The sequence below is a fragment of the Rhinoraja longicauda genome, chromosome 4 (assembly GCF_053455715.1).
Source record: "Rhinoraja longicauda isolate Sanriku21f chromosome 4, sRhiLon1.1, whole genome shotgun sequence".
Lineage (NCBI taxonomy): Eukaryota > Metazoa > Chordata > Chondrichthyes > Rajiformes > Arhynchobatidae > Rhinoraja > Rhinoraja longicauda.
In genome coordinates, this window is record NC_135956.1 from 58158216 (window position 1) to 58169961 (window position 11746).

An 11746-nucleotide genomic window follows, 5' to 3' on the forward strand; every position below is an offset into this window, starting at 1 on the left:
GGTAACAACTTTTGCAGCTTTGCAACCGAGACATCGAGGTACTCTACCCTTTCCAGTTTAAACCTGGCATGAATTGAGCGACTCCATTCATTTTTGTGGAGAGGATCAGCTGTGGCGGGTAAGTTACAGCCTAATTTGGTGTTATGCAGTAACAGTATTTAATTGTTAATAAATAAATAAAATTTCATGCATTTACACTTAACTTATTTTAAATCTACAGACCTATAAATCTAAGATAACTTGAAACTTTAATAATATTATTATTTTTTAAATAACTTTGCACATTTTTCCAATGTTTGTAAATGCCAGAAACATCACATGGTATTTGGGAGTTCTGGCAGCTGCTAAGCATCAGGTTGCAGTTTTATCAATTGTCAAGCCATTTCTGGAGTTGGGGTTCAGCATTTACAAGGGGAAGGTCCTGGCAGGGTTGTGACCATCTGGAACTGGCTTTTAAGAACTTGCGGCAAATAATTGCATGTAGCAGAGATATGAGCAGAGTTGGCCAGTCACTCACTCACTGAGACAGGCTGGAGCTGTCCTTCAGACAAGATGTTGTGCACTTATGCCATGTTGTGGGATCCCTCTAGTCTCTTTCAGTTACTTCTCATACAGTTACTAGACACAGAAGATAACTGCATTAACAAGTCACTAGTTTAGCCTCCAGAGCTTCAGTTCATAACATAATATATAACAATATCACCTACATCACCTGACTCTGCCCATGTCTTAACTCAAGTATTTCCGAAACTGTATCTTTGATGTCTCAGGATTTGTCTTTACTATCTGTAGAACTGTCCCGATGCTCTCCCTGTTGGACTCCTACCTCCCACCAAATATAAATGGAAATTAATCCGAATCTCTGCTTGTTTTGCTCTAATGCAAAGTTCTATTCATTCTTTAAACCTAAGTTTGTTGATGTACTGTGGCTCCCTCTACAAATTACAAATCAAAGGACCAACTTTGAGAGAGGTGATGAATTTTACTCACAAACAATAATTTCCTTTCATGGGAGAGTCTTGGACCAGACGCCACAGCCTCAGAATAAAAGGACGTACCTTTAGAAAGGGGATGAGGAGGAATTTCTTGAGTCAGAGGGTGGAGAATCTGTGGAATTCATTGTCACAGAAAGCTGTGGAGGTCGTCAATGGATATCTTAAAGGTGGAGATTGATCGATTCTTGATTAGCATGGGTAGTCAGGATTATTGGGGGAAGGCAGGTGAAAGGAGTTGAGAGGGAAACTTAGATCAGCGATGATTAAATGGTGGAGTAGACTTGATGGGCTGAATGGCATAATTCTGTTCCTATAACTTATGAACTTATGTGTTTCTTACCCATGATGTCTTTCTTGTCAGATGCCCCCTTCCACTAGAGATGTCAGCACGTTTGCTGTGGCTCCTGTTAGGATTTTCATACCGATGACTTCTGCATGCAATATCAATGAGGAACAGTGACAGACTGCTCCTTTTTCAATACTATTGTGGTAATGTGACCTGTCTACCTCGTTGGCATCATGGAATGTTTTGGTTAAGGGAAAGCAAAAAGGAGATGGCTGGCATCCGGAATGGGTGGGAATGGGTGCTGCTCCCATTGTACCTCTTCAATTGCTCTTGGCCCAGGACCTACTACAGGTTATTGGTACTGGTCTTCGGGAGGGAAGGCTACAGAAACTGACTGAAATCCTGTGTATGTGTTCATGTTACCATTCATGTTACCAATCCGATTACGGAAGCGCCTGTCTGACTGCTTTTGAGACTTTGATGTCAGTATCTCTGGAAGAAGCAACACAGCAGGAGGACAAAACAATGAGAGATGAGATCATGCAAATTGGGAGTGGATTCTTCTGCACATTTAATCACAAGGTTGAAACATCTTTCCACTTCTTTCACTTTGCATAACCTGTCAGAGGTAAGCATTTTCTTTTAATACTTGAGATCTTGAAGTTCTCTGTGCAGCTGGGCAGAGGACCTCATCCTTCAGAGTGCTCTGTCCAGGCTGTCCTTGCCACCATTGCCAACCATTCCTCACTTGTGCTGGGTGCTAGCCATTCTGCTTCACACTCTCAGCGTTGTAGAGTGGCAGTGCCTGTACTAGTGTTCCTGAGAGATGGGCCACATTATGTTGTAGCCTTCATGGTATTGTCAACCTCTGGAATCTGCTGTTTAGAATTCCAGAGAAGAAAATGAGCAGGAGTTAAGATGGCTAAGTGTTAGCCAGGCATGATCTTCAGGGAAAAGAAAAACACACTTGTATTTTTGGAATCTACTGATTAATGGGGGTGACGAACAAAAAAAAAAATTGCATTATGCAGACACCCAGTCAAGTAACAACAGCTTTATCTTTCCCAATGTTTGTAGTTGCATTGGGGCTACTTGTGCCAACGATTATATGCTCCAATTGATTGGTCACAACTATTTGGGGTGGTTAAGCCTTGGTCTTCTAATTGTATCAGTACAAAAAATATAGGTGGTGATATTATGGAGTAGAAACAGTTTAAAATGAGAACAGCAATCAAACGGATATGAGGACCACGAGTTAAAAATGCCTTAGATCACTAAGCATGGCCATTTGATTTATGCCCAAAGATAAACTAAGGGCTTAACTAAGATAAAATAGTTATAGTTAAAGGCCATCTGAACACTCAAAAATTCAAAGATTTTTCAATAGCCAACAGATAAATTGACTGTGTTCATAACAAGAGCTGCAACCACAGAAATGTGGGTGAAACTACTTGAGTGTAGTTTATTCTGATTAAACTAATGGAAGCTAAGACATTCACTCCAGCCCCAAAAACATGATCGGTTTGCTTGATAAAGGTTAATTGGACTGGCACAAAACTGAATTCCGCAAGGTTTCTACGTGGATGTGGTGGTGAGATTTTAAATTAGATCCACTACGGTGCAGGTTGGCTTGCTGACAATAGAAGAGCAAAATAAATCTGCTTGATTTTTATGTGGCCATATGTTGAAAAAAGATTATTGCAGTAATCTGAAAAATAATTTAGTTTTGCAAAGCTGAATCCCAGGACACGAAGGAGTTGTTACCATCTATTCTAACCTGCTGCTGTAATACTTAACTTCAACACACACCAGCAGCCAAGTCAGCATGACCTAGATTACTTGCAGTTAAGAGATTGTCATTTTATTTTTTTGAAACATGTCAATGGCACTTTTGATTTCACATTGTCAGGTTAGCAAAAAGGTCATCAGCATGGTGCTTACTGTTGCAGTGAACTAGATGGGAGTCTCATGAATAACTCACTGTTCCACACTCTGCACTCAGTTCGACTAACCCTGCCCCCCCCTCCCCTCCCCCCCTTACTCACAAGTGAGCTGCAAACTGGTTTTTGTGTAGTGTATGTATATATATATATATATATATATATATATATATATATATATATATGTGTGTGTTCTTATGTTTCCATATTCCACTCCCATCCTATGGCACTTTCACATACTACCAGGGAAGATGCATTACTTTTCTTTGCACGTGCTCTCTTTCCACCATCTAGGGATCTAATCAGCCTCTTCAGCTGAAGCAGCGATTCGCATGCATTTCTTCCAATCTAGCGAACTGTGGTCAGTGTTCGCAACATGGTCTCCTCTACACTGTACGAACTAAGTGCAGATTGGCTGATTGCTTTGTAGAGTACTTGCTTTCAGTTTGCCTGCTGCCAGCCACTTTAATGCCCCACCTTATTTGTCTAAAGCTGTCTATGTTGAGGCCCAATGCAAATTGAAGAACAGCACATGATCCTCACCTGAGTACCTTGCAGCCTTCTGAATTCATTATTGAATCCTGCAGATTCAGGTAACACACTGGCTATTTCTGCTGTAAATCATGCACCTACGATATTGGCTCAGTTTATCTCTCTTTATTAGCACAACCTGACCTGCTGGGCATATCCCATAGCCCCACTAATTGCAATACAGAACAATATTTTGTCTGCATTACCTTCCCCTGACTGCTCTATTAACAAATTTGATCTATACAACACATCTCCATGGTAACCTTGACTTTCCCCTATCAGAGATTTTCCATTCATCCTAGCCTTCTCCCCAACCTTCTCTGAAAACCTGATGGTAATTTGTTTCATGTTTTTCCCTCCACAGCTAATTTATCAACATTTTCTTTTTTTTTCATTTCAGATTTTCAACATTATTTCTTATGATTTTCATGAACCAGGGATTTGTCCAGAAAGAATCAAATCTGTAAAATGTGAAGGTTCATTGCCATGGCCAATAGACCTGTTGGGTAGGTCTTGTGAAAATAGAAGCTGGAATTGAGTTTGAGACATGGACCTTATCCACCCAACTTTGGGAGTTCAATGACTAACATTCTTTTTGGGTGTTGGTCTGAGACTATTCACACATACATTATGTTGTTACAATCAACACTAGATGTTACAATCCCTAAGGTTTGCACTACAATTGACTGGTGTTGTTCTTGGGGGTGACCACTAGGTGATGTTGCTACCATTTCAACTGAAGATGTTTCTGAATGGTAGCAACATCACCTAGTGGTCACCCCCAAGAACAACACCAGTCAATTGTAGTGCAAACATTAGGGATTGTAACATCGAGTCCTACTAATCAATTTGCTGACAGAATGAGAATTACATGAGATATATTTTCCTAATTTCTTCTTCTGTGGGACCCCAACGAAGAAGGAACGAAGGGCATTTTCGCAGGAGTCTCAGTAACTGGTTGCTAAAATCCTGGCAGCATTCTCACATTAGTGGAAACCCCTCAACATCAACTCTAATAAGCCCCCTTAGGATAACTGTTTGAATAAGGTCACCCCTCACTCTTCTCATGTCTAAGGAGTACACACTCAAATTGCCTCATACCTCTTGTTGGGACAACTCTACCATCCCTGGAATTAGTTTGGTGAATCTCCTTTGGACAGCCTCCAACTATATCCTTTATAGTTAAAGGGACCAAAACAGTGAACCGTTTTCCAGATGTAGCCTTACCAACACCCTGCGCAACTGTAACAACCTCACTTCCTTGTTAAAGTTGAACCCCGTCATGATAAAGGCCAATGTTGTTTGCCTGTTTAACTACTTGGTGGATATGCCTGTTAACGGTTTGTGAGTCATGCACTAGAACACCTGAATTCCTCGGAACTTCATTCACTTGTAGTCTCTCCACATCTGAAGATAATATAATAATAATCCAACTTTTCATTCCTCTTGTGCTTCCCTGCATAAAAATTTACATTTGCTACCTTTCTGCCAATCACTAAATATCTGTGCATCTCATTGCAAAGTCACTATGTTCTCATCACAACATGCCATTCCACCTATTTTTGTAACATTGGCTTCCCCTAAACGTGGTTACATTTCCCTCCTCCAGGTCTTTATTGCAAATAGTAAACAAATGAATGTCCAGAACCAATCCCTGGGATACTCTCATTAGTTACACCCCTCCAGCCTGAAAAGGTCCTATTTATTCCAACTCTTCGTTTTCTATGGAAGCCAGTTTTCATTCCCTGCTGATACATTTCTTCCAATACGATGGGGTCTTAACTTATGCACCAACCCTTCTATGCTGCACCTTGTGATGTGTCTTTTGGAAAACTAAATGCACTGGATCTGCAAGGTCCCATCTATCAACTTCCTGTTACATTTGAGAAGAATTTGGGCACATTTGTGAAATGTGAGTTATCTTTCATAAAACCACGTTGACTAAGTTTGACTATATATTCTGCTTCCTAAATGCTTAGTTATTTCCTCTTTGATTATTGGTTCCAGCATCTGGCCTGGGGATGTACACCTTTAATCCTCTGAGGTCCTCTCATACTTTATCCCTTGTCATTGCTGTAATTTGTGATCAGGTTTGCCTGACAAATACACGTAAATTGCAGGTCCCAGAATGAGAAGAAAAGTGTTTTTGAACTGTTACCTCTGCTCATTTTCCATAATGGGGCGTACCTCAAACTGAATTAAATGCTGTTACAGTGCTGTTCTATTGTTACAATGTGTGGTAATATCAGATTTTTGCAGTTATCTTTTAGGAATGGCCATGGGAGTTGTGCCACTGTTTTATTGGCTCAGCAACTGCAATGTTGCATGATCTGCTTCCCTGTGGGAAAAACATATGGAGAGGAAGTAAAGGAACCAACGGATGGATACAAGAATATATCAACTGCACAAAATAACCACATTCAGTGTGCACTGCTGAACTACTGCTGCCTCATTGGGTTAGTAACTGGTAAGTGTTAGGAACCATTTCACAAAGATATACTGTATGACACAGAAAGAGACCATGTGATCCAACCAATTAGTGCCATAATATATGCCCCACTCAAACGTTCTTCTGTTTTTCCTCATCTAAATCTTTCAGTTTTCCCTGAATGTGGTTATATGATTCGCATTAACTATTCCCTGTGCTGCCAAATTCCACTTTCTCATTGCTTTTAGGGTAAAGAATTTCATTCTTAATTCCCTATTGGATTTCTGGTGACTATTTTATAATGATGGCCTATAGTTATATTCATTTCCACAAATGTAAATATTCCAACAGTATCCACTCTATCATAACATTTCCAAATTTAAAATCTGTGTCTTTTCTCAGCCTTTATTTTCCTCGTGAGAAAAGACATAAGCTGTTCAACTTTTCCTGGTGTGTTTACATATATATATATATATATATATATATATATATATCTGGTATCATCTCTGTGCATCTTCTCTGCACCTCTACTGGTTCCTTGATATCCTTTTTATTTGATAAAGGATAGAACTAAATACAGGAAGTATTTAGAACTAAAAGTAGTCTAATCAAGATTAGATGGGGGTTTACCATACTGTCAGACAACCAATGAAACATTAGTTAGAAGACTCTGGATGCACACCAGGCTTCAGCAAATAGACCCAATGATGCTGAAGAACACAGAACAGAGAACAGTGCAGCACAGGAACAAGCCCTTCACCCCACAATGTCCACACTGAACATGATGCCAAGTTAAACTAACAAAGTTAGTTTATGCATCATGTGCCTGCACATGATGCATATCCAAAAACCAGACCAGCAATTCTGGGCTATCGCTGGAGTATTATTCCACCACATCTTAAACTTAGAATGACACATAGTACTGGAGTAACTCAGCAGATCAAGCAATATCCCTGAATGTACATGGGGAAATGGGGATGATGTTTCAGGTTGCGACCCTTCTTCAGACTGAAGAATGATCCCGACCCGAAATGCCACTAATTCATGTTCTTCAGGGATGCTGCCTGACCCGTTGAGATTTCCAGAACTTTGAGTCTTCTTTTGTAAACCAGCATTTGCAGTTCCTTGTTTTTACATCTTAAACCTAAGTTGAAGACAGACACAAAAAGCTGGAGTAACTCAGAAGGTCAGGCAGCATCTCTGGAGAATAGATGATCTTTCGGGTCGAGATTCTTCTTCAGACTGAAGGGTCTTGACATAAAACGTCACCTATCCCTTTTCTCCATAGATGCTTCCTGACCCGCTGAATTACTCCACCTTTATGTGTATATCTTCAGTTTAAACTAGCATCTGCAGTTTCTCCCTACACATTAAACCTACAGTGGCCAGCTTAAGCGTTGATGCACTAAGGATCATTTGGAAGCCTTTGTGATTTATTTTCATCCATTGGATATGAACATTACTAGCAAGGCTTTAGAAGGTGATAATAATTTGTCTTCTTAACTATCAAAATCCTCTTAGTGAAGCTCTGGCTCCATCACCATGAAATAACATGAGGGTTCCAGATAATTTCACCCCATCCCCCATCAATGGGTTCAATGGGTCAAAATAACGAACAAGCTAGTGATGGGGGACGGGGTGAAATTATCTGGAACAACTCTGTTGTTTCTTAACCAAGAAATGCAGCAGATTTAATACGTGGCAATGTAGCTATTGAAGAATAAATTAATTTCTATTTTCTCCTCTACCTTTGAGATTGTTTAACATAGTTGACAATTTTGCATTTGTTTTTCTATTCCCACAGTACATATCCAATTAAGGTACTGAAAATGTGGACTCAGTAAAAAAAAAACCATGAAGGACACAGCCATGACTTTGCCATACAATATGCAAAGTACAATCTCTCCAATGTTCTTGAAGGTACCAACCTTCAAACTGGGCACTGTTTAACTCATGGGATAACAGCAATAGAACTTCTATTTATATAAATTCTTTAATGCAGCAAAATGTTTCCAAGGTACATTATAAAACAAAAGCTGGTCCTGGATCCCGTAAGGAGATGTGAGACCAGATGCTTGAAAGATGGTCAGAGTGATATGTTTTAAAGGTGGAACAAAAGAACTGAGATAGAGAAATTTACATGGGGAAATCCAGAGGTGAGAGGTTTGGCAGCTAAAAGTGTGTCTACAAAGGAGAAGCCAATAAATATTGAGGGCATCAAAATGCTACACTCAATTAATGAGAAGATATCGAGTTGGGGAGCGGCGTGCAGAACACAGCGCCCCTCAGTGGGATGACGATTTCAAGTATTTAGCTTGCAAGCATTTAATGCGGGACCTTCGAAAGTGCGGGGCCCGTAGCAAATGCTACTTTTGCTACTATGTTAATCCGGCACTGGTTCCGCATGGTAGGCTGCTCTGGAAGGTTAGATTGCATGGGATCCAAGGAGAAATAGCTGAATGGATAGCAAATTGGCTTCATGGAAGGAAGCACAGGGTAATGGTGGAAGGTAGCTTCTCAGACTGGATGCCTGTGACTAGTGTGCCTCAGGTTTCGGTGCTGGGCCCGTTACTGTTTGTCATTTACATGATTTGGATGAGAACATACAGGGCAAGATTAGCAAGTTTGCTGATGATACAAAAGTTAGTGGTCTTGCAGATTGTGAAGATTGTTGTGAACGATTGCAGCAGGATCTTGATCGATTGGCCAGGTGGGCGGAGGAATGGTTGATGGAATTTAATACAGAGAAGTGTGAGGTGTTGCAATTTGGGATGTCGAACAAGGGCAGGACCTACACAGTGAATGGTGGACCTCTGGGTAGTGTTGGAGAGCAGAGGGATCTAGAAATATAGGTACATGGTTCCATGAAGGTCGAGTCGCAGGTAGATAAGGTGGTCAAAAAGGCTTTTGGCACTTTGGCCTTCATCAGTCATAGAGTATTGAGTATAGAAGTTGGGAGGTCGTGTTGCAGTTGTATAAGACGTCGGTGAGATGTCTTTTGGAATATTGTGTTCAGATCTGGGAAACATGTTGTAAGAAAGATATTGTGAAGCTTGGAAGGGTTCAGAAAAGATTTACGAGGATGTTGCCAGGACTAGAGTGTGTGAGCTACAGGGAGAGGTTCAGTAGGCTGGATCTCTATTCCATGGAGCGCAGGAGGATAAGGGGTGATATAGACGTGTATAAGTTCATGAGAGGAATACATCGGGTAGATGAACATTGTCTTTTGCCCAGAGTAGGGGAATCGAGGACCAGATGACCTAGGTTCAAGGTGAAGGGGAAAAGATTTAATAGGAATCCGAGGGGTAACTTTTTCACACAAAGGGAGTTGGGTGTATGGAACTAACTGCCAGAGGAGGTTGTTGAGGCTGGGACTATCCCATCATTTAAGAAGCAGTTAGACAGTTACATGGATAGGACAGGATTGGAGGGATATGGACCAAGCGCAGGCAAGTGGGTCTAGTGTAGCTGGGACATTTTTGGCCGGTGTGGGTGAGTTGGTTCGAAGGGTCTGTTTCCACACTGTATCACTCTATGATTCTATGACTATGAATATGTTGTTGGTAATATTTTCTCTGCGTTTGCTGGTAGACAGTTTTTTTTACACAGAAACTAATATTTCTTCAGGCTGTCAGTCAAAGCTGCTGGTTTCATCAGCATTGTCCAATATGCTTGCAACATCACAAGGAAATGTCTATCATCTCTAGGGCATTTTAACAACGGTCCTTTCTCCCTCTGAATTTAATCACTTTATTGACCTCAATGCCCTTCAGCAATTCAAACAGCTAATCTTAACAGCAAGCTAATCAACTTTTGTTTCCTCTCCCCCACACAGCTTGTGGCCAATCTTGCACTTGGTCGATTTCATGCAAAGCTTATGGAGGTGAGAAGCTAAAATGGTTCAATTTTACTCTACTCACTTCATCTTTCATAATACCCTTGCTAATTTATCGCCGAAGAACTGTGAAACCTATTTGATTATAATATGTTTTTTTGTTATGAAAAAGGGGCCAGGAGATAGCTCTGGCAGATAGCATTAAGGACAACCCCGAAAATTTTTATAAATACAAAAGGGGGAAAAGAGTAAAGGATCTGTCCCACTTAGGTGATTTTAAGGCGATTTTAATGTCGCCAACAGTTCGCCAGGGTGTCGCAGGCATGATCGTGAGGAGTCTTCCAAAGATCGCAGTGGATCGTAGTGGCGCGTCACTGAGAAATCAAACGGTTTGAAATTTCTCGGCGACAGCTGGCTTGTCGCCAGGTATCGTAGCTTATTGCGGGCGCTGTCGCCTGCTGTCCCCAGGTTTGATAGGTTCTCTTAAGATGCATTTAGAAGCACATAATATTAAAATAAGTAAAGTCATTTCAAAATACCATACAATGCTTGTGTTTAACCAATTTATTTGCCGTCAGGACATTTTACAGGTAGATTGGAGGCAACAGTTTGACGGTTAGGTAAGCGTGAGAATTTTTGCGATGTTTTTGGCCTCAGCCATTACATTTAAAGTAGGCTCCAAACCCAGATATTCAACCCAGAAACCAGATATGCATCTCCCTTACCTTTTCAAAGAATGCCCACACACTTTTCACAAAAATCCACTGAACCACTTAAAAAAAAAAAATTTAATACAGCTATTAGTAAACTGGAAGTAAATCCGGTTTATTCCTTGTTACAGTGAAGCTTGGTTTTTAAGTAACCCATACAAGGTGTTATAGTTCAAAACTCTCAAGTACTTATCGACTTGTCAGTGATTTCAGCGAAAATTAGGACGCCGCGGAAGCATTGACAGCGTGGGAATTTTCGCGATGTTTCAGAAGACGCTGTAATCTCAACCTGACTCGACATTGTCGTGGTCATTGTCGTCGGGTAAAAGAAAAGTTCAACGATCTGCTACGACTTTGACGGTCGCCGGCAGTCGCCAAAAAATTTGCCTAAGTGGGACAGGCCGTTAACAAAAGAAAGAGTGGGATTGCTCAGGAATCAAAGCGGCCAACTCTGTGTGGAGCCACAGGAGATGGGTAAGGTCCTCAATGAGTATTTCTCCTCTGTATTTACCAAGGAGAAAGGCAGGAGGACGGAGGAACTTGTGGCTGTCAATGGAAGTGTCTTGAGAGCAGTCAGTGTTACGGTTGAAGAGGTGCTGAAGGTACTATCGTGTATGATAAATCTCCAGAGCCTGATAATATATATCTAAGTACATTGTGGGAAGCCAGAGAGGAAATTGCGGGAGCCCTGGTTGAAATTTACGAGTTGTCTTTAAATACAGGAGAGGTGCCGGAAGACTGGAGTGTGGCAAATGTTATGCCTTTATTCAAGAAGGGTTGCAGGGAAAATGCTGGGAACCATCGGCCAGTGAGCTTAACATCTGTAGTTGGAAAGTTACTCAAGGGTATTTTGAGCAATAGAATATACAGGCATTTACATGGACAAGAGCTGATTAGGGATAGTCAGCATGATTTTGTACGTGGGAGGTCATGTCTCACAAATCTGGTTTCGTTTTTTGAAGACGTGACCAAAAAGGTCGATGAAGGCTGAGCGGTCGATGTACTTATGGACTTCAGTAAA